This window comes from Protopterus annectens, chromosome 1.part1 (genome assembly GCF_019279795.1).
Source record: "Protopterus annectens isolate FY-2018-M chromosome 1.part1, PAN1.0, whole genome shotgun sequence".
Classification (NCBI taxonomy): domain Eukaryota; kingdom Metazoa; phylum Chordata; order Ceratodontiformes; family Protopteridae; genus Protopterus; species Protopterus annectens.
In genome coordinates, this window is record NC_056726.1 from 948,198,770 (window position 1) to 948,223,178 (window position 24,409).

A 24,409-nucleotide genomic window follows, 5' to 3' on the forward strand; every position below is an offset into this window, starting at 1 on the left:
TAGAGTGGATGAAATTTTTTAGAGGATGAGGCTATGATGGGGGGCATGTTCAAGTTGAGCAAGGAGGACTCCTTTGCCTATTACAGCTCCAGTTGGTCTGGAGAAAAAGGGAGATATTTTCCAGGACCAGAATAAAAGAGAACTGATCTTTTTCTTGGTGTCTTCAGTGTGGCTTTGAAATGTAAGTGTCTGGTCTAGCCATAAACCTAAGTATTAGGATGTGGTTGTTTCTGTGAAAAACTGAAAGGCTGCCAGCCCAGCCAGATAGAATCTTGTAAATAATTCTATGTGATTTGTAAATATTAATGTAATCCACAGGCTGGTTTTACAAATGTAAAAGAGAACTATATGGTATGATTAAACTATATGTTGTACTGAGCTTCAAAAATGTAACCACAGTGCACCCTGCTGGAAGAATGCTGATAACGTAAAGCATTTTATGACTGTTTGATCTCTGGGCTCAGAGATGGGATGTCTGGATGAAGGAATTCTTTCTGTTGTTTTAGGACAAGAGTTAATTGCTAGATTTTACATATATAATGTCTTTAATGGCTGTGGCTTCCTGCAGGTGTACATTACAAAAAGAAATGTAACTTTTGAGCTTCTGTCAGCCTGGGAAGCTAAATCAGAACAGTTAAGAATCATGTAATCTAAAATGAGTCAGCAGTGATGTATTATCAATTTAAGAGAAAGAGAGAATCAGAGCATTTTGCATTTGTCTTCAGAACTGACAACATCACCAGCACTCTATCTTTGCTCTTTATGTATGTTAGTTATTTAGAACATTGTTTCTCTTAGAAATAGATAGAAAATAGTAAGATTAGTCTAGCTGTTTTTCTATATTTATGTCAGACTATTCTACAGTATTATTTTAAGCATTTTCCTGTGATGTCTGAACTCTTGACTGGCACTGTGTTGAATTGAGGAGATAGATTTGTCTTGTGTTTTTATTATTTATTATTAAATCTTTTTAAACCTTTCAACTGTGGCTGTTTTGTAGAGAGATAAGGTAAACTCTAGAGTATGTTGCATGTATATAGTGATACTGTCCAAGCCACTCTAATAAGCCTTGCTGTTCGTCATACTTACCAGTTGGATAATAATAATATTGCACAGTAAAATTGGACCCTTTGGTAAAGGCCTTATTAGTAGCTGATATTTGTGGTTGGTGGCAGTGATTTCTACCTTATAGCCTGGGTAGAGAAGGGGACATAACCCCTGGGGGACCTGTGCCAGCCTTCCCTAGGAGTGTCTGTGTGTTTGTATATAACTCATATCTCAAAGCACGAAGCACTAGTTGGACAGAGAGGGTGTTGGAAGTTTTAGCTTGACCACTAGGCTGAGATTTGTACCCTATAGCTGTGGGGATCTGGAGAGAAAGGGAGTAACCAGCCCCGGACTGACTGTGATCTCTGTGTGCTCTTAAGGAAAATTGTACTTTACTGTGTGTGTACTTGTTATCCTTCCCAATGTGCATGCCCCTCACTAGTGCTAGTGGTGAGGACTGAGGCTCCTTTCATTACTGTGCCAGTGTACAGGCATCACAGTTTCTATTGGGCAACCACTGAGATCTGCAATGTTGAGATTTTTAGGAGTCTTTTTCCATCGTTTCTGAGGTGCCAGATATCATACCTTTTGTTTTAGAGGGTTTTATGAAGACCCATAAAAGGATGCTGGATAAATAGAAGTATTAAAAGAAACAGTGAGGAGCTGTAATTTATATGAAATGGGATGAAATAACTCCCACAGAAATTGAAACAAAATTAAGAAAAGTTACTAACTAAAACAAACCCAAGGTCCAGATGCAGTACTTAACTTCTGGCTAAAAGTAATAACATCTTTACACAAAGATTATCTCTGACTAAGTATTACTTATAAGTGCATCCCGAACAGACAACAACATGAAAAACAATACTCCTTCTTAAGAGTGAACCTGTAAACTATCCTAAAAATTATAGACAAATAACTTACCTTCTGGCAGTCTACAAACTATATACTGGAATTGATGCAGACAGATCTGAGGGGAATTCAATAAAGCCTGCACAATGTTTTTTCACCGTGTTCTCATTGCGAAGCGAATACAGACACAAGAAGTTTGAAGTCAGTAAGCACTGTGTAGAGGCGCACACCCCCATGGAAAACAGTTAAACACCGTGGCATGCTAATCAGCTGCATAAGCAGCGAATAGCATTCTAATGAACCCAGGAAACCTGGTGGAGTGATTCAACAAGGTCGGAAGCAACCATGTACACTCTGCACTGGTGTCCATCTGTGTTCGAAAACTTTTCAAATACAGCCACGGAAAGGAGTCTACACGGCCTACCTCTCAACCTTTGGAGCAAGAAATTTGGACAAAGACATCAATAATGAAGGGACAAAGGTCCAAAAATAGGAACAAATTTAAAATATTGCTCTTATTAACTTAGAAAGTTGCTAAAGTAACAGAGTTTGTGTTATGAACAGAAATGCAGCTTTGCCCCACCCCCAAATGAACAGTACAGTAATGCAGACCATACCTCTCAACCTCTTAGGGCAAGACATCTGGACAGAGCCATAAATAATGGGGAAAAGGGTCAGAAATAGGGACATTTTTTAAAGACTACTCTTACAAACTTAGACAACTGAGTACATTTAACTACTGTTCTTATCAACTTAGAAATAGGATTTGTGTTAACATGCATTTTCTGAAAGTTATGAAATCTGAAACTCAAATGCCATGTCCTTATTTAGTGACTTTAATCTTTAGATCATCCCAGTGATTTATCAAAAAAAAAACATTTTTATAAGGAACAGACCAAAAATATGTGTCAAAAACTGGACATTCTGCAAAATCTGTACAGTTGAGAGGTACACTAGATCACGGTGACTGGATAAGCTTAAAATAAACAGGGGCCAAGGGCTCAAAATAGGCACATTTTTTAAATGCAATACCCTTCCTTTTGTGTTCAATATTTGGCTCCCCTTCAGTTTCCCTAGCAACATGGTTGCTAATGGTGTAGATTCAGGGCTGACAGCACAATTAATATGCAAATGAGGTCTGAACTCATTAGAATTGCTGAATCCCAAAAAGATGGATCCGTGTAGGGATGTTCACATTGTGTAGGCGCTCCCTCAGTGTTTGTGTTTATGGGATGGCAACTGTGATTGCTTACATCATCAGGTGAGTGTGTCAGGTTACACTTAGAAAGTGTTACATGTAGGCCTGTCAAGTTTGGAAATGCAATTAAGCAGTGCACAATTCACAGGTTCTGTTTCATTAACATCCAACCACCTCTTCATTTGTTTGCAAATTGTGTTTTCTCTGTCAGGTTTTTAGTATTATTTAGTATAAAAGAAAAGGAAAAAATAAAAAGGGAGAAATAGTTGAAAGGAGGAAAAGAAATCTATGACATACACAGTAGAATATGTTAGTCCACATGAGATATGTCTACATAGGTCTGGATTTCAATGCTTACTCCAATGCACCTTAAGAAAACAGGATGGGTGCTTTATCCCTCTTTGCCACCCAAACAGCTTTGCAGCAAAGAAGTGAAGTCATTCATCACATAAGTAATGCAACAGAATGTACACTGATATCAAGCCATAAACCACCAGAGAGAGGTTGGCATACTGGTTATTTGCCTTATAGACACAAGGTGCAAGGTTTGATTCTCCCATGGATTAATTGACTAAACATTCTCAAAAAATGTTTTATTAATTATATGAATAGCAAGACAATTAAAAGATTATACATAACAAGAAGGCATAAATGAACATATAACAATTCATCTAGTGATAACAACCTTCATGAGATTTTGATAAATTATTTAGAAATAAAACATACACCATATGTACACTATATACAAGTTAGGCAACCTGAAAAAAAAAAATATTTAACATTAACTATTTAATATGTTTAAAATCTTTTCTAACACAACCTTTCTAATAGCTTTTTTTTGGACTCCCACCTAAGTATCTTTGAGCATCAATAAATTTAAAAGTCATTTTCTGGAAAGTAACCCATTTTAATTTAGAACGATCAATCCAATTTTGTATTATATAAAGTTTTAGTAATGAGCAAATAAAAATGATAACATGAATATCAACTTTTGAAAGATGAATCAATGGAATATGTAGAATAGCAAATTCCCGTCAACGTGGATTTTGATATCCCATTTTCTGCAGTCTGACTTTCAAAGATGTCCACAATCTGTGAGAAAAATGACAATACCATAGAATATGAAGGAGGTCTGCTTGGGGATGAGAACAGCATGAACACGAAGGGGACTTATTTGGGTTAAATTTATTTAATTTGATTGGGGTAAAGTAGGCATCATTATTAATCATTAATTGTGTGTATGCTAATTTTTAAAAGGGATAAATTCCTTAGTGTGTCTAATAGCCAGGACTTTCTGAGATTCTGACAATTGGGAATTATAATTCAACCAAACATTAGATAAAAGACAGTTGTGGTCCATCATTAAAGAATTAATTAATTTATATGAGTTTGAGAGCATTTTATCAGATGATGAAAGTATTTTGATAATCGTGTTAAGGTTTTTCAATTGTGAGTCTATGGGGACCAGACATACAAATTTGTTTTTAATTATTGCTCTTAGTTGTGTAAGAATTGGTGAGTAATTCCAGTTTACTTTCAATAACTTACGCCAGTCAGATAAAGGCAAGTCAAGATATTTCAAAACATCTCCTACTTTTAGATTTTTAATTAAAGGATAGTTTGTTAAGTTCAAAAGTTTATTGTCCAATAATATATTTGGGTTTAGATGAATTGGCTGAACATGGTGCGAGATCTTTTCTAGTTTACACATTTTGAGTAAGGTTTGGAAATCTCTAATCTTTTGTTTAAATACTGTAGATATATTTTTAATAAATAAACTATCCAGAGAGATAAAGGGAATAGCTTCAGGATTTAAATTATTAGAAATGACATAATTATACCATAATTTTATCCATAAAGAGTGATTTGGATAAGAAGTGTTATTGAATTTAGAGATAGTAGGACGTTTATTGGATGAGACAATCAAATAATAGAGATAAAGATTAGGTAAACCCAAACCTCCCTTGTCCTTCGAAAATGCCAATCTAGAATAGGAAATTCTAACAGATTTAGGGAACCATATGAATTTTGCCAAAGCTTTATTTACAGACTCAAAAAATTTTTTTTGAAATTATCTGATCAGATGATGAGAATTGGTAAAGAAATTTAGGCAGAATATTCATTTTAATAATGGCCACCCTTGAAAGAAATGAAAGGTTTAGATGCTTCCATCTGTCCATATCAGACAATATAGAGTTCCATAATTTATTAATATTATTTTGAAAGGAAGATTTATTATTGTGTTCTAAGTTGATTCCTAAATATTTTATATTATAAGTAAACTGAAAATGATCGTCTGGAAAAAAAAAAGATTTGTGTGCTAAATGATTTAAGGGAAAAATATGAGTTTTGTAGAATTTAAAAGATAGTTGGAAACCAAAGAAAAATAATCAATAGAATTCATTATTTTTCTGTAATCAGATAATGGAGTTTGAAAGTAGATTACTAAATCATCCATAAAAGCAGAGAAATGAATATTAGTATTAAGAATTCTAGGGATGTTATGAAAAGTATTTTGAGTAATAAACAATAGCAAAGGTTCTAAATAAATGTTGAAAAGAAAAGGGGACAATGGACAACCCTGTCTTGTTCCTTTAGTGATCTTTATCGGAGCAGAAAATTGACCATTAATGTATAGTCTAGTAAACATATTCTTGTATAAAACTTTTAAAAATTTATAAAGAATAAGGGAATATTAAAACATAACATAGTTTGAAATAGAAAGTTCCAACATACTCTGTCAAAGGCATTTGATGCATCTATAATCAAAGCATATATAGGGTTTGGATTTTTCTTAATGAGATGAAGTATAGTCTCTAAAGATAGAGTATTATCCCAAGCATGTCTCTGAGACATAAAACCTGATTGATCTGACGAGATAATTGAGGGTAAAATCCGTTTCAATCTGTTAGCCAGAATAGATGACAGAATCTTAATATCCACGTTAATTAAAGAAATGGGTCTATAATTTACTGGGTCAGATTTATCTTTATTATTTTTTAGAATTAGAATGGTTTTGGATGTGTTCCAATTAATATCTGAGATATCATTAACTCTTATATGATTGTAAACTTTAAATAGAAAGGGAAGAACTACCAATTTGAAAGTTTTGAAAAATTCTGGAGTAAAACCATCAGGTCCCAGAGATTTACCCAATTTAAGATTATCTATTGAATCTGAGATTTCTTGTACCGATATAGGGGTAGAAAGTAGTTTTTGCTGATTATCATTAAGTTTAGGGAACTGCAAAGAGTCTAAAAAAAATTTTGAGTGATTATCTTTAACAGAATTAGAAGAACCTGAATATAACTCAGTATAAAGAGAGGTGAAAAGTTGAATAATCTCTTCATCAGTATTATATAATCTGTTATTATAAGATAAAGATGTAATATTTGGATTTCTGAAGTTAACTTTAATAATTCTCGCTAACAATTTAGATGGAACCTGGGCCCGCTCTGAATATGAAGCAAGTAGCTTTTGTTCAGCTAAGGAGAGGTTATTTTGGTGAAGCAGAATTAAATCTTTCTGACAATCAAAAATTTGTTTTTCTAAAGTAGCATCATAGTTCAGACTAAGATGATTTTCCAACGAAGAAATTCTTGATTTTAAGAATTCCTCTTTCTTAAAGTATTGTTTTTGAAAAAGCAGCTTTACTAATAAATAAACCTCTTAATCTTGCTTTACATGCAGCCCATTGTATGTCATAAGGAATGTCTGATGATTCAAGGCTATTCACCATTTCATTTAGGATTTCTGAAGCTTGTTTGCAAATATCCTCATTTGACAATAAGTTATTATTTAAGGTCCACTTATTAAACATAGTTTTATTTTTGATATTGGGTTTTATGTTCAATTTTAGTGAAATTCTTGAGTGATCCGAAAAGAATATGGGTTCTGTAGTAAAGTCCACAATATATTTTGAAATATAATCTGAAATTAGAAAGAAGTCTAATCTGGACCACGAATGATAGCACTTAGAATAATAAGTATATATATCATTCTTGTTTATACTTTTAACAGTGTGAAGGGGATCTATTAAATTATATTCTGTCATCAAATCATTTATAGCCAGAGTAGATTGAAGATTATAGGCGACAGTGGAGCAGGAACGATCAATTACAGGGTTTATAACTGCATTCCAGTCACCACCCACTATAATATGATGATCCTTATAGGATGCAAGAATATTGTAAATTTTTAAAATGAACAAATGTTGTGAATTACATGGGCCATATAGATTTAAAATTAATAAGGGTTTGTCCAAACCAACAATAGAAGCGGTAAATAGGCACCACCTCCCCTCATCATCAAATTTCTCATCAATAATATTCCCAATGAATTTTTGTTTAATGATTATAGCTACACCTCAGGAGTTAGATGAGTCACCTGAAGCTATAATCTTTTTGATCCATTTTTTTTTTAACTCTTTATTCCAATCAATACGTAAAATATGAGTCTCTTGAATAAAACAAATGTTAGCCTGTGATTTAAAGATCATATGAAATAATAGTGACTTTTTCGCTTTATCTTGAATGCCTCTAACATTCCAAGAATCTAAAATTATGTCAACAGGCATATTCTACAAGTATATTCATTATTGATGCTATAAAAGTGAACTCAAGGTGCAAATCCAACACAACATTAAAAAGAAGAAGAAAAAAAATAAAAGAAAAAACAGTCTTTAAGTATTCAAGCAGGTCATCAAATAACATTTGTTGAAAAAAAAAAGAAAAACGTTTTTTCAAGAACCATGAAATGTATAATAATATCCTTTATCCTAACCCTAGTGCCTACCCACCAATCCCCCTGTGATAAAGGAAGAGCGGAAGAACATAAAAAAAACATTATAATTATAGATAATAATAACCTCAAGTTAGAAAACAAATTACTCAAAGGAAGCCTAACATAACATAAAGTCCGAGTAATACTACTAAAAATATATACAAAATTAACTAATTTCAAGACGTCCAACATGCTTAATCCCTACTTCTAATACTAATCTAAAGCTCCTATCCTTAAATTGAAATTTATAGTGATTAAATGCATTTCCTCAAGTATTTCAAGAGAAAGAGAAACAAGTAAATAATAAATAAATCACACTCTGCTTAACTAGAACACTCTATCATAAGAAGTAATACAATTAAAACTGAAAGATATGTAAGATAACATATATAAGTATAACAAAACCAACTGGTAGCATTATAATATAAGTAAATAAGCATAGCATTACTGAACTAAAGATAATAGTCATGCACTATCTACTGAACCTTCTTTAGTACTTTAGTGATAATTTCATTAATCAACATGACCATTAGTATGATAAAAGCACTAATACCTGTAGAATGAGTATTTAGTTATAGTTCAAATAAAGCAAAAACAACTACCAAGCAACCATATCTCAAAATGAAAAACAATTCAGTCTGGAGATGCATCTATTAACTAGATAATAGTAGTACAGGAACTATTCAAATGAAATATTATAAGCTGTAAGGTTTTAACACTAGTTATTATACATGAATAAAGTATAATTATATTATTAAATAGTAACTTAAACAGCATCATATATACTGGACTGAATGTACAACAATGTGCATACATATAATTTTAAATCTACTTTTGAATATTTTACTAATGACTCTGTTAGGTTATGTAGCCATACTATTCTTCTAAGCTATAGATGTAACATAGCAAAACAGCATGAAAAGACAAGGCTTTTAAAGTAAACATTTTGAACATCTAATTAAAACAGAAACAAGCAAGCTAAATGCAGTAAATCTAAGGGCTTAAATATATACAGGTAGATTCAGCTAATCATATTAAAGAAAGTTATTTCAAACCTTTCAAATAAGTAAAGGCTTTCTTAAACATAAACTACTAATCATAAATATCACATCCAGCCTCTGAGAAGAGAGAGCAGAGAATAGAAAGAACATGAAACTTTCATATGAACAGGTATACTTTGTAACATTTGTCAAATTAAACACTTCAGTATCATATAAAATATTGTATGAAAAATATTCTGAATAGGAAAATATGTTCATTTCTTTACACATCCTTTAGAATTTTAATATATAAAACTAACCTGTTCATTTGTTTCCAGAAACATTTTCACTCTGCTTTATGAAAGTAGCAGCTTGCTTTGAAGTCATGCAGACACACTAAAAGTCATTGAATATATTATGTGACATGAATCTGTTTAAATTTAAAAAGCAACCTTCATTTATGAAGAGAAAACACTTTAAATAATAGCCAGATCTACTAAAAGTTAGCGCTATTGAATACTTGTTGAAAACAAGCAGACTTGTGTATTTGAAACTGTCCTTCTTTCCTCACAAATGATGACATCACCATCCATCTCAGAGAGACTGTAGTGTGCATGTTCATGCAGAGCATCAGCTGGAACTCTGAGGGAAGATTTTCTTGCTAGAATGTTGAGATGGAATGTTTTTCCCTCCAAAATCATTTAGCTTACACAGAAGGCTGTAACTCAAAAGCTTGTAGTAAAATTAACATATTATCTATTTACACAGCAAGCATATGTGAGAGAAAGAGAAAAAGTAAATACAGCAATTTAAATGCTTCTATTAATCCACACAAATCTAACAAGCATAAATCCTGTCACTGCACACTGTCACACCAAATCCATCATGTGTAAATTACATGACAAGTTCTTAAGCTAATATAATTATGTCACACCAGAATTACAAATCATGTAACACAAATACTGTCAGAGTAAAGAAAAGAAAAGATCAAACCTTTTTGTAGTTCTTTAACAGTAGAATATTAAGATACAGTGTCAGGAAGCTTTTTAAATGTTTTAAGAAAAATGTCTTTTGCATCTTTAGGATCTGAACATACAAATCTTTTGTCATTAGCTGTGAAAGACAAGGTATTAGGATAAGCCATTTGAAATCTAATCCCTCTTTTTATCAAGTCAGCACAATAGGGGCTAGTTTTGTCTATTTAATTTGGTCTGTGCAGGAAGATCTTGGGAAAATGATAGTTTGTGAGACTTCCATATGAATTGTTTCTTTGTTTCAGCAGTTTCTAGGATCTGGAAAGTGTCTTGAAAGTTTAGTAACTTAGTATAAATTAACCTTGGTGTGGAAGAATCTTGCTTTGTACGCAGTGCTCTGTGTGCTCTCTACAATTATAGATTTTGAAGAAGCTTCACAATTTAACAGTGTTTCAAAGATATTTTTAGTCACAGATAACAAGTTTTTATTGTCATAAGATTCAGGTAAACCACGAATAATGATGTTATTTCTTCGACTCCTAGCTTCCAGATCCAATATTTTAGCTTGTAAATCTGAAATAGTTTTATCTCTAGATTTAAAGTCACTTTCCAATAAGTCTGTTTTAACCTCCAAAGCTAAGATTTTATTTTCAATAGTAACAATACTATCGTTTATTTGCTTTAAAGATTTACTAAAGTCTGCAAACTGTTCTGAAAAGTTTTGTATAGCACTTTGGATTGGTTTTAATGCTATTTTTAGTTCTTCTAAAAGGAAATTTGAGTCATTTAAATCTTTATTACTTACTTTAAAAGTTTCTGTAGGTTGTTTAGATGATTTCAGTCTTTTGAACCTGAATCTTTTTCAGGAGAGAGCATTGAAGTATATTTGGCCTTTGTAGGCTGAGTCTCCATGGAGTCAGATTTTGTAGCCATGCCCAGAAATGGAATGCAGTCAACAGGATACCAGGAACCAGGAACAGACTAGAGCAGTAGGAGTCCCAGCAGCAGAGAGACCAAGAATGTTCTGAGGTAAAATAAATCCCAGGATAATAAGTCCAGAAGAAAAAATAATCCAAATGCGTAGAAAAAGATTTATAAAATCTTTTAGTATAAAAATTTGAGGAAAAAGGTTGATATAAAGTTGTAAAAAAAACCCAAAAGTTAAATAGCTGTGAGGAGCTCAGAGAGTAAGGACTAGACTAGTCGGCGGCCATCTTGGAATCATCTAATTGACTAAACATAAAATGTCCCACAAGGGCAGGTAACCTAGTACTAATCTATGAACCTATTTATTATTATATTTGGGCATAGTGCACTTAGTCATCAAACAACCTGTTATAATTATTGCTTGCAACTATACAACTCTGTCTTACCTTTCTGTGTTTCTTGGTCATTCATCATTTATCTGAAGAGAATTCTGAGACATGCAGTCTGTAAGCCATGCTATAGCAATGGCCTTAAAATGTGTAAGCATATTAACTGGCAATATTATGATATGCATTTTCCAACAACTGAAGGGCAAGTTAGATGGTACAAACAAGCATAGGCTGCATTTTTTAGGGGGGTGCAAAGGTGTGTTACTGTTATGACACATACAAGGATACAACTGTTCTGATGAGGGGGATCAAAACTGAGTTATTGTTATGGCATTACAAGCATAGACTGTTTATTTGGGCTGAGAAAAGAGTGAACCTGTAAACTATCCTAAAAATTATAGACAAATAACTTACCTTCTGGCAGTCTACAAACTATATACTGGAGTTGATGCAGACAGATCTGAGGGGAATTCAATAAAGCCTGCATAATTTTTTTTCACCGTGTTCTCTTTGCGAAGCGAATGCAGACACAAGAAGTTTGAATTCAGTAAGCAGTGTGTAGATGCACACCCCCCCCCCATGGAAAGCAGTTAAAGACTGGGGCATGCTAATCAGCTGCATAAGCAGCAAATAGCATTCTAATGAACCCAGGAAACCTGGTGGAGTGATTCAACAAGGTCGGAAGCAACCATGTACACTCTGTGCTGGTGTCCATCTGTGTTCAAAAACTTTTCAAATACAGCCACAGAAAGGAGTCTACACGGCCTACCTCTCAACCTTTGGAGCATGAAATTTGGACAAAGACATCAATAATGGAGGGACAAAGGTCCAAAAATAGGAACAAATTTAAAATATTGCTCTTATTAACTTAGAAAGTTGCTAAAGTAACAGAGCTTGTGTTAAGAACAGAAATGCAGCTTTGCCCCACCCCCAAATGAACAGTGCAGTAATGCAGACCATACCTCTCAACCTCTTAGGGCAAGATATCTGGACAGAGCCATAAATAATGGGGGAAAAGGGCCAGAAATAGGGACATTTTTTAAACACTACTCTTACAAACTTAGACAACTGAGTACATTTAACTACTGTTCTTATCAACTTAGAAATAACAGGATTTGTGTTAACATGCATTTTCTGAAAGTAATGAAATCTGAAACTCAAATGCCATGTCCTTATTTAGCAACTTTAACCTTTAGATCATCTCAATGATTTATCAAAAAAAAAACATTTTTATGAGGAACAGACGAAAAATATGTGGCAAAAACTGGACATTCTGCAAAATCTGTACAGTTGAGAGGTACAATAGATCACGGTGTCTGGATAAGCTTCAAATAAACAGGGGCCAAGGGCTCAAAATAGGCACATTTTTAAAATATAATACCCTTCCTTCTGTGTACTATATTCGGCTCCCTTTCAGTTTCCCTAGCGACATGGTTGCTAATGGTGTAGATTCAGGTCTGTCAGCACGATGAATATGCAAATGAGGTCTGAACTCATTAGAATTGCTGAATCCCAAAAAGATGGATCCGTGTAGGGATGTTCACATTGTGTAGGCCCTCCCTCAGTGTTTGTGTTTATGGGATGGCAACTGTGATTGCTTACATCATCAGGTGAGTGTGTCAGGTTACACTTACAAAGTGTTACATGTAGGCCTGTCACGGTTGGAAATGCAATTAAGCAGTGCGCAATTCACAGGTTCTGTTTCATTAACTTCCAACCACCTCTTCATTTGTTTGCAAATTGTGTTTTCTCTGTCAGGTTTTTAGTATTATTTAGTATAAAAGAAAAGGAAAAAATAAAAAGGGAGAAATAGTTGAAAGGAGGAAAAGAAATCTATGATATACACAGTAGAAAATGTTAGTCCACATGAGATATGTCTACATAGGTCTGGATTTCAATGCTTACTCCAATGCATCTTAAGAAAACAGGATGGGTACTTTATCCCTCTTTGCCACCCAAACAGCTTTGTAGCAAAGAAGTGAAGTCATTCATCACATAACTAATGCAACAGAATGTACACTGATATCAGGCCATAAACCACCAGAGAGAGATTGGCATAATGGTTATTTTCCTTATAGACACAAGGTGCAAGGTTTGATTCTCCCATGGATTAATTGACTAAACATAAAATGTCCCACAAGGGCAGATAACCTAGTACTAATCTATGAACCTATTTATTATTATATTTGGGCATAGTGCACTTAGTCATCAGACTACCTGTTATAATTATTGCTTGCAACTATACAACTCTGTCTTACCTTTCTGTGTTTCCTGGTCATTCATCATTTATCTGAACAGAATTCTGAGACATGCAATCTGTAAGCCATGCTATATCAATGGCTTTAAAATGTGTTAGCATATTAACTGGTAATATTATTTTATTTTTATTTATTTTTATTTTATTTTACATTTGTTGACCGGGCTAGTCTAGCTGGATATATTTCCATTTTCAGTAGAGGCCCGGGGAGAAAAGCTCCACACAGATATACAAAGTATAAAATATTGTTACATGGTAAAAAAGGAATACAAAACAAAATAAAAATAAAAACAGGTAGATTTACATTCTTGAGATAAAAACACTTGAGAAAAGTTCCAATATATAGAGTAACGTTTAAGAGAGCTAGATCAGAATATAATACAGTAAGAGTTATGTACCATAGATAAAAACACTTGTGAAACAGTACAGTGAGCAGAATATAGCTTAAGAGAGCTCAAAACAGAATAGTAAGAGTTATATACAGTAGATCATATGAGGTAGTAGTATTTAAAAGCTAAGATTATTAGAGTTTGAATAGGGTCAGTCTAATTTACAAGTCAAAAGCATATAAAGGTTTGGAAGTATGGCAAGATGAGGAAGAAAGAGGGGTGAAGAAGATGGTTAGTCAGGGTTACTACAAGGGCATAGCCAGTGCATTTGAAGGTATTTTCTAAGGTTTTGTTTAAAGAGTGGTAAGGATGTAGTTAGAGTTAGTTCAGTGGGTAGTAGGTTCCAGTGTTTTCCTGCTGTGTTGGTAAATAGAGAGTTACCAGCTGTATTATTAGACTTTGTTAACTGGCAAGAGGTTTGCTAGAAGAATGTAGGGAGTTCGGATTATTATATGGGACTATAAGTTTTGAGAGTATAGGGGTATTATTGGGCTGGTAAAATAACTTGTGGGCAATTGTGAGTTGGGGGATAATCAGATGGTTTTGGAATTCGAGCCAATTTAGTTGTCTAAGATTAGTACAGTGATGGGTTCTGAAGGGATTGCCAGTAGCAAATCTGGTGATATTATTATAGGAGGTTGCTAATTTGTTAAGGTTGGTTTTCTTAAGGTTGGTAAATATAGGTGAAGCATACAGGAGGGTTGAGATTAGATGGGAGTGGGCAATTTTGGCTCTGGCTGCTGAGGTTAAAAAGGGTTTTATTCTGTATAAGGAGCCTATTTTCTGTTTACTGTTTTAATGGTGTTATTTATATGGTAATCAAATGAGAGATTAATATCAATGGTTATACCTAGAAGTTTAGTGGTAGTATCAGGGAGAATAACAGTTCCATTATTTGATGAGATTGAAAAGTCTAATGGGGAAGACCTAGTGGTGGGTGTAAAGAGAAGGAGTTTTGTTTTTTTAGCATTGAGAAGGAGACAGTGTTTGGTAAACCATGTTTCTACAGTGTTGAAGACATCTTGAGTAAGAGAATATAGTTCAGATTGAGAGGTAGATGAGCATATTAGTGTGGAGTCATCCGCATATTGAATACAAGTGGCTTGTGGAACTGCTACATGGAGATCATTAATAAATAAGGAGAAGAGAAGTGGACCAAGAATAGATCCCTGAGGGACCCCAATGGTAACAGGTAGAAAGGAAGAGACTTGATTTTCCCAGAGAACTGCTTGTTGTCTATTGCTGAGGTATGATCTGAACCACTTTAAGGCTAGAGAATCAAAGGAAAGAGATTCCAGAATATTGATTAATAGGGTATGGTTAACCATGTCGAAAGCTTTAGAGAGGTCAATGAAATGTGCAGATGAGAGGAGGTTTTTGTTACGATTTCTATTGATGGTATCTGTGAAGGATATAAGGGCAGTAGTGGAACTATGTGATGGTCTAAAGCCATGTTGACAGTGTGCTATTAAGTTGTGTTGAGAGAGATGGCATAGAAGTTGTTTGTGAATGCATTTTTCCATAATTTTTGCTAGGGGTGATGAGAGCAATTGGCCGATAGTTGGAATAATCATTGAAGTTCCCACCTTTATGTAAGGGGATAATGTGGGAGATTTTCCAAATATTTGGGATGGTTCCTTCCTGGATTGTCCTATTTATAAGGATAGATATAGGATAAGAAATTTCCTTAGCTGCTTTTTGGAGAAATTGAGAAGGAAGTTGCCCAGCAGATGGAGTACATGGCTTAAGTTTTTGTATAAGTTTATAGATGAGAGAGGTAGAGATGGGTTGTAGTTGGAATTTTGAGAAAGAGTGTGGTAAGTTGATGGGAATGCTGGAGTTTTCTGAGATAAGTTGAGTAGCTAGAGATTGTATAGTGTCAGTGAAGAAAGAGTTGAAGGTATTGGCAGTTTGATGGGGAGTATTTGGATCTGCATCAAGTGGGGTGGGTGTTCGGGACTTACCTGGGGAAAGGAGCTTATTTATACAAGACCAGAACTGTTGGGGATTATTTTGATGAGTTTGCTGAAGTTTACAATAGTAATTTTTTTATCTGTAAGTATAGCTTTTTTTGTACTGTTTCTGAGCTGCCTATAATATAGGTGATCAGAGCTATTTCTATAGGTTCTCCATTTAGTCCAGACTTTGTTCCTAAGTAGAATTTGATTCCTAGTTTCATTAGAAAGCCATGGGGCTGGGTTAGACTTCATTCTAATGGAACGTTTGGGAGCATGCTTATCCAGGATAGATAGAATGCAGTGTTAAAATACTGTACTGCCTGTTCAAGTGGGAGGGATTTTAATGGTCTCCAGTTGCATGCTTTAAGCTCAGTTTGAAATAATTCTGTCTTAAAGTGTTTGATAGAGCGTGCTGTCCTAACGATAGGGAGGTTTGGGAAGTCTTTCTTTTCTCTAGTAATGTAGGTCAAGGAATGATCACTTATATCATCAGGCAGGATTCCTGTTTTGTATGATTGTTTCACTTTGTTTATGAGAATCCAGTCTAAGGTACTCTCTTTCTTGTTAGGTTTGTTAATTCTGGTTGTAGAGGTTATAGTTTGGGTAAATCCATGGAGGTTAATATGAGAGATAGGATTATTAGCACTAACACTTTTCCAATCCATATTAAAGTCACCTAGTATTATTGTTTCTTGGGGGTAAGTAGAAGACAGCCAGATAAGAAATGCTTCAATTGTAGTGATATTATTTCCGGGTGGTATATAAATGCAGATAATGTATAATGATATGCATTTGCCAACAACTGAAGGGCAAGTTAGATGGTACAAACAAGCATAGGCTGCGTTATTTGGGGGTGCAAAGGTGTGTTACTGTTATGGCACGTACAAGGATACAACTGTTCTGCTGAGGCGGATCAAAGCTGAGTTACTGTTATGGCATTACAAGCCTAGACTGTTCATTTGAGCTGAGAAAGGGTAAGTAAAGTTATGGCAAAAACAAGAATGGATTGTTCTTTGGGGGGAGCAAAGATGAGTTACTGTTATGGCATAAACAAGGATATGTTGCTCGTGTTACTCTCCTTGCATCCCGACTGTTGCTTGATCTTGTGAGGGTTGTGAAGTCAGAAACTGCAATGCGTATCATTACTTTCTAACTTCTCTCTCTTCAGTGATTTTCCAGTACAAACATATGGTGCTAAACTGAGGGCATGTACTTTTGAGAGGTATGACTGTGTGAATCTTTGATGCCTGAGATCTGCTAATTACTAATGGACATATATAAGTCAAATAAATCTCTACTGCCACATGTTACAGTAATGTTTGTACAAATCTCCCACCTTTCACTTGCTTAATATAGCAAGTGATGAAATACAAGGATATGCCACAATATTATTAAACAATACTCTCCAGGTTCAGGACTTACCTTGAAAATGCAGCAGTTGCCACAGTGTTAGTCCAGGGATGACTCTGTCTGATGCAAGCAGTACAAGTCAATACATGGGAAGGCAAAGGTTGTGTGAGTTGCCTGACATCAATGTTACTATATGTATGTGAGTAGGAGGAAGGCTTTAGGCCCCTAGGTGGGGAGTGTGCTATGCATAGCCTGTTAGCCAATGCAAGGACATACTAAGCACACCTCTGTCTGCCTACACCAACAACAGCTGGTGGTTCCCACTCTGATGCAGGTATGCTAACATTTTGTCACCTACATGCTGCATATGCTAGAATGTATTTAAGAATAAAGTGGAGCAAAGGCTTTTACACTTTTATCTGTATGCATTAGTTAGAAGTGTACTGATGGCATGGGCCTGTTTGTCAAGCCATTTCAGAGGTACACATGATTGACAAGTTGTGTGATAACTATTAACACGTGTCAGGGACAGGTCCTTTGATAGCACTTTTAGCATTTCAAAGAGGTTTTATTTTTATTTATTTATTTGTTTAACATTTGTTTACTGGGATGGTCTGACTGGACAACAGTGTCTATTTTCAGCGGAGGCCCGAGGAGAAAAGCTCCAGCAATGTACATTTTTACTAATACATGTCTAGTACAACAATGAAAAGCTTTACTATACAGCTTATATGTGTCTACTTACAGTCTAGCAGAGATCAGTAAAGCAATTTATATACATAGGAGATTAATAAACAAAAATATATACATGAGAAATGAGATTAACATAAAAATGAAGTACAAATACAGTACAGCATGTCTTAGATTTACTTAAGCCTCTACAGTACATTTAGTATGTCATCTGATAGAATACAGTTTACAGCTGAGAGGAAGACAAGCGGATATAGGTAAGGGAGGAGGAGGTTACAGGAGTTATAGAGTGGATAGAAGTGTAGCTAGAGGTTATATCTGACTGAGGAAGACAAGGCGATACAGGTAAGGGAGGAGGAGGTTACAGGAGTTATAGAGTGGATAAAAGTGTAGTTAGAGGTTATATCTGAGTGAGGGAGACAAGGGGCTATAGGTAAGGGAGGAGGAGGTTACAGGAGTTATAGAGTGGAAAGAAGTGTAGTTAGAGGTTATATCTGAGTGAGGAAGATAAGGTGATACAGGTAAGGGAGGAGGAGGTTACAGGAGTTATAGAGTGGATAGAAGTGTAGTTAGAGGTTATATCTTAGTGAGGAAGACAAGGGGATATAGGTAAGGGAGGAGGAAGTTACAGGAGCTATAGAGTGGATAGAAGTGTAGTTAGAGGTTATATCTGAGTGGAGAAGACAAGGGGCTATAGGTAAGGGAGGAGGAGGTTACAGGAGTTATAGAGTGGAAAGAAGTGTAGTTAGAGGTTATATCTGAGTAAGGAAGACAAGAGGATATAGGTAAGGGAGAAGGAGGTTGCAGCAGTTATAGAGTGGATAGAAGTGTAGTTAGAGGTTATATCTGAGAGGTTATATCTGAGTGAGGGAAATAAGGGGATATATATGTAAGGGAGAAGGAGGTTACAGGAGTTATAGAGTGGATAGAAGTGTAGTTAGAGGTTATATCTGAGTGAGGAAGACAAGGCGATATAGGTAAGGGAGGAGGAGGTTACAGGAGTTATAGAGTGGACAGAAGTGTAGTTAGAGGTTATATCTGAGTGAGGAAGACAAGGCGATATAGGTAAGGGAGGAGGAGGTTACAGGAGTTATAGAGTGGATAGAAGTGTAGTTAGAGGTTATATCTTAGTGAGGAAGACAAGAGGATATAGGTAAGGGAGGAGGAAGTTACAGGAGCTATAGAGTGGATAGAAGTGTAGTTAGAGGTTATATCTGAGTGAGGAAGAATAGGGACTATAGGTAAGGGAGGAGGACGTTACAGGAACTATAGAGTGGATAGAAGTGTAGTTAGAGGTTATAGCTGAGTGAGGAAGACAAGGGAATATAGGTAATGATGGAGGAGGTTACAGGAGTTATAAAGTGGATAGAAGTGTAGTTATAGGTTATATCTGAGTGAGGAAGACAAGGGGATATAGGTAAGGGAGAAGGAGTTTACAGGAGTTATAGAGTGGATAGAAGTGTAGTTAGAGGTTATATCTGAGTGAGGAAGACAAGGGGATATAGGTAAGGGAGAAGGACATTACAGAAGTTATTGAGTGGATAGAAGTGGAGTTAGAGGTTATATCTGAGTGAGGAAGACAAGGGGATATAGGTAAGGCAGGAGGTTACAGGAGTTATAGAGTGGATACACGTGTAGTTAGAGGTTATAGCTGAGTGAGGGAGACAAGGGAATATAGGTAAGGGAGGAGGAGGTTATAGGAGTTATAGAGTGGATAAAAGTGTAGTTAGAGGGTGTATCTGAGTGAGGAAGACAAGGGACTATAGGTAAGGGAGGAGGAGGTTACAATAGTTATAGAGTGGATAGAAGTGTAGTTAGAGGTTATATCTGAGTGAGGGAGACAAGGGGCTATAGGTAAGGGAAAAGGAGGTTACAGGAGTTATAGAGGGGATAAAAGTGTAGTTAGAGGTTATATCTGAGTGAGGAAGACAAGGGGCTATAGGTAAGGGAAAAGGAGGTTACGGGAGTTATAGAGTGGATAGAAGTGCAGTTAGAGGTTATATCTGAGTGAGGAAGACAAGGGGCTATAGGTAAGGGAAAAGGAGGTTACAGGAGTTATAGAGTGGATAAAAGTGTAGTTAGAGGTTATATCTGAGTGAGGAAGACAAGGGGCTATAGGTAAGGGAAAAGGAGGTTACGGGAGTTATAGAGTGGATAGAAGTGCAGTTAGAGGTTATATCTGAGTGAGGAAGACAAGGAGATACAGGTAAGGGAGGAGGAGGTTACAGGAGTTATAGAGTGGATAGAAGTGTAGTTAGAGGTTATATCTGCATGAGAGAGACAGGGGGCTATAGGTAAGGGAGAAGGAGGTTACAGGAGTTATAGAGTGGATAGAAGTGTAGTTAGAGGTTATATCTGTATGAAAGAGACAGGGGGCTATAGGTAAGGGAGGAGGAGGTTATAGGAGTTATAGAGTGGATAAAAGTGTAGTTAGAGGGTGTATCTGAGTGAGGAAGACAAGGGACTATAGGTAAGGGAGGAGGTTACAGGAGTTATAGAGTGGATAGAAGTGTAGTTAGAGGTTATATTTGAGTGAGGAAGACAAGGGGATATAGGTAAGGGAGGAGGTTACAGGAGTTATAGAGTGGATAGAAATGTAGTTAGAGGTTATATCTCAGTGAGGAAGACAAGTGGATATAGGTAAGGGGAAAGGAGGTTGCAGGAGTTATAGAGTGGATAGAAGTGTAGTTAGAGGTTATATCTGAGTGAGGAAGGGGATATAGGTAAGGGAGAAGTAGGTTACAGGAGTTAGAGCATGGATAGAGGTGTAGTTAGAGGTTATATCTGAGTGAGGAAGTCAAAGGCCTATGGGGAGGAGGTTACAAGAGTTATAGAGTGGATAGAAGTGTAGTTAGATGTTATGTCTGAGTGAGGAAGACAAGGGGATACAGGTAAGGGAGGAGGAGTTTACAGGAGTTATGTAGTGTATAGAAATGTAGTTAGAGGTTATATCTGAGTGAGGGAGACAAGGGGCTATAGGTAAGGGAGGAGGAGGTTACAGGAATTATAGAGTGGATAGAAGTGCAGTTAGAGGTTATATCTGAGTAAGGAAGACAAGCAGATATAGGTAAGGGAGAACGGCATTACAGGAGTTATAGAGTGGATAGAAGTGTAGTTAGAGGTTTTATCTGAGTGAGGGAGACAAGGGGCTATAGGTAAGGGAGGAGGAAGTTACAGGGGTTATAGAGTGGATAGAAGTGTAGTTAGAGGTTATATCTGAGTGAGGAAGACAAGCAGATATAGGTAAGGGAGGCGGAGGTTACAGGAGGTATAGAGTGGATAGAAGTGTAGTTAGAGGTTATATCTGAGTGAGAAAGACAAGGGGCTATAGGTAAGGGAGGAGGAGGTTACAGGAATTATAGATTGGATAGAAGTGCAGTTAGAGGTTATATCTGAGTAAGGAAGACAAAGGGATATAGGTAAGGGAAAAGGAGGTTACAGGAGTTATAGAGTGGATAGAAGTGTAGTTAGAGGTTATATGTGAATGAGGAAGACAAGGGGATATAGGTAAAAGAGGTGGAGGACACAGGAGTTATAGAGTGGATAGAAGTGTAGTTAGAGGTTATATCTGAGTGAGGAAGACAAGGGGATACAGGTAAGGGAGGAGGAGGTTGCAGGAATTATAGAGTGGATAGAAGTGTAGTTAGAGGTTATATGTGAGTAAGGAAGACAAGGGGATATAGGTAAGGGAGGAGGAGGTGACAGGAGTTATACAGTGGATAGAAGAGTTGTTAGAAGTTGTACCTGAATGAGGGTAAGTTATCCACGGTTAGTACATGAGCAGACCCATTGTTTGCAAAATTAGTCATTTGCCTGCTCTTTTGGGGGAGCAAGGATGAGTTACTGTTTTAGCACAAACAAGAATGGACTTTTTTGGGGGGGGAGGGGCGAATGTGGCTTACTGTTATGGCACAAACAAGGATATGTTGCCCTTGTTACGCTTCTTCTTTTGCATCCTGCCTGTTGTTAGTATTTCACATCTCTAGACTGTTTTATGTTTCTCCAGTGGGTAATACTGATCGGCTACCTTTTCTGTTTTATCTAGAAACAGCTATTTTGTAGTTATGTGATACTTATGTGTATTCTACTTCTGTTGTCTTATTGGACACCTACAAGTTTGTCACTCAGGTGTGTTAATCCATGTAGACTTCCCTTCACTGATGCTGAAAATAAAGTCATACTCAATGGGTTTTGGCAACATGGTGCTTTTCTCCTTAAAAAAGGATGGGGAAATATGGCCTGTAGGATGTTAATATGGCAGCAGACCATTCATGATACATATGAACAGGTGTGCCACAGGGCCACTGACATGATAAGATCTGCAAGGATGTGAGCAGCTAAAGTGGTCTGTGATAAAATGGTTACCGGGGGAAGTCCTGTTAGGGAACCACCAATAACCCCCAATGAAGAGTTCCTGACCAATCTTAGAGATCCAGACAGCTCCCAGGAGAATGCAGTACAGCATGTCCTGGGTGTGGGTGCAACACTTTCTGAGACAGCAAGCACGTCCCAGAAGGAGCATCCATGTAAGCTTTGATATCTCAACAACTGAATACTGTTATAGTAAAACAATTGAAATGAATAAGTTAATTTTGTATTAACATGCCTTGTTTTTTTGGGGTGAAGATTGCTATAGTTATAAGCTTAGTTTGGATTTGTTCAAAATACCATTAATGCGCATATACAGGGGTAAATGTGTTATACTCCTGGTGTTACTGTTAATTGTGATAATGCTACCCTTACCTCTTGCTTAACCTCTTCCTGGACTGTCTGTAGTACAGTGCAGTATGTCTTCTGTAGATAGTAAGCCAGATATTTTTATGTCAGTAGTGCTTATCAATTTAAAGAAATATTGTAGTTTATGATTTTGAACTCAGGCCTACTGTGTGCATTGCTGTACTGTCTGTAATATTGGCAACACTGTTAGTTTGTTATCATATATTGCATTATAGTAGTGCAGGTATTAATGTATTCTTGTGTTTCATGCTTTTTATCACAGGTGATCATGACAGTGGAAGTGTGAGTCCTGTGTCACCTGATGTCACTAGATCCACAGACTCTGGTGATGATGGTGGCCAAACAGAGGCTAAGTCAGGGGGTGCAGAGGTTAAATCTGACACAGAGATTGACATACAGTCATCTCCTGCATTTCCATCAGACATAGCCAGTAGGCCTATGTCTACCCAGTCCACTGAGTCCATAGATATTGGACAGGTGGAGGGTGAGGAGATTGATTAGGGAAGTGTGGCCTACTGCGACTTCAGTGCTGTTGATTCTGTCTGTAGCCAAAGTGTGGGTGAGGTGCCACACTGGAGGATTGATAGGGGTGCTCGGAGGGAGCCTGCTGTCCCTCTTCCACCTGGTGCAGATGTCACCTCCAGTGCCACTCAATGTATGTTTAGGACATCATAGAGGCACAGGCATGTTTCCATAGGTGCTCCAGACAAATGCTCAGGGTTGTGGCTGTGGCACAGTCTGATATGCGTGACTGACTCCACCGTGTTTCCAATTCACTTGATGGGATGAATGACAAGTTGGAACAAGGGGTGTCTGTGATGGACTGAGGGGTGTCTGTCATAGAATGAGCAGTGTCTGTGATGGAATGTCTGCTGGGAGGAGAACAACATCCTCATGGGTGTAGTTCAGCCACATCATCTGCTGTCAGCCAATGTGGCAGTGACCGACCATGCTCCCATAGTGGCAGTAGTTCCACTGCTCCATCAGTGAGTCTGCTGTCCACACCCAGATGTGGCAGGCCATGGGGTCATGTTCCTGGGCATCCCCATGTAGGAAGCTTGCCCAGCAGACAACAGTCATGTTCAGGTAGTAGCAATGCATCTGATCAGGGGCATGGACATACCAGTGCAACTATTGGCAGAGCCAATTTTCATGGTTGAGGATGACAACGATGAACTGCCACCTCTTCCATGCATGGCTCACACCTGTCTGACAGATGAAGCCATAGAGCTAGCAAAGAGCTTGGCTGTGTTCATGCAGACACTCACTCACCAATTTCACCTGGAGGACCCCTACAGACACACATACAACAGTTACTCAGTTTATCTCACTGGCCATTTGTTGTTTTATTCCAACGCCTGCCTTCTCCTTCCCACTCACACACACTCACTGACATTCTGTGTCTGCCAAGCCCCCCCCCCACAACAATCTGTGCAAGTGATGATAACTGTGACATATCACTGTTTTCCATCTTTTGGATTCAGGGATAAAAAAGTATATCTGCATTTGTGTTGTTGAACTGGTCATTGTAACTTTGGCTTATATTAGCCTTTGAAAGTAAGACAGTTGATAACTTCAAAATTTTATAATGTTATAGTGAATGCTCTTATAAGGGCATTAATGTCAGAAACTGCAATGTGGATCATTACTTTCTAACTTCTCTCTTTAATGATCTTCCAGGACAAATGTATGGTGCACATCATAAGTCACGCCATCATATTCATATCTTAGTATTGTATGACAGCACTGAAGTCAAACCTCATCAGAACAGTAATACAGTATAATGCTCTGTTTTGCATGAACCTCTACAGACACATGCAGCAGCTGGAGAGAACACAGGGCTTTCTCAGGAAGATAATACAGAGCCTACAAACAATGG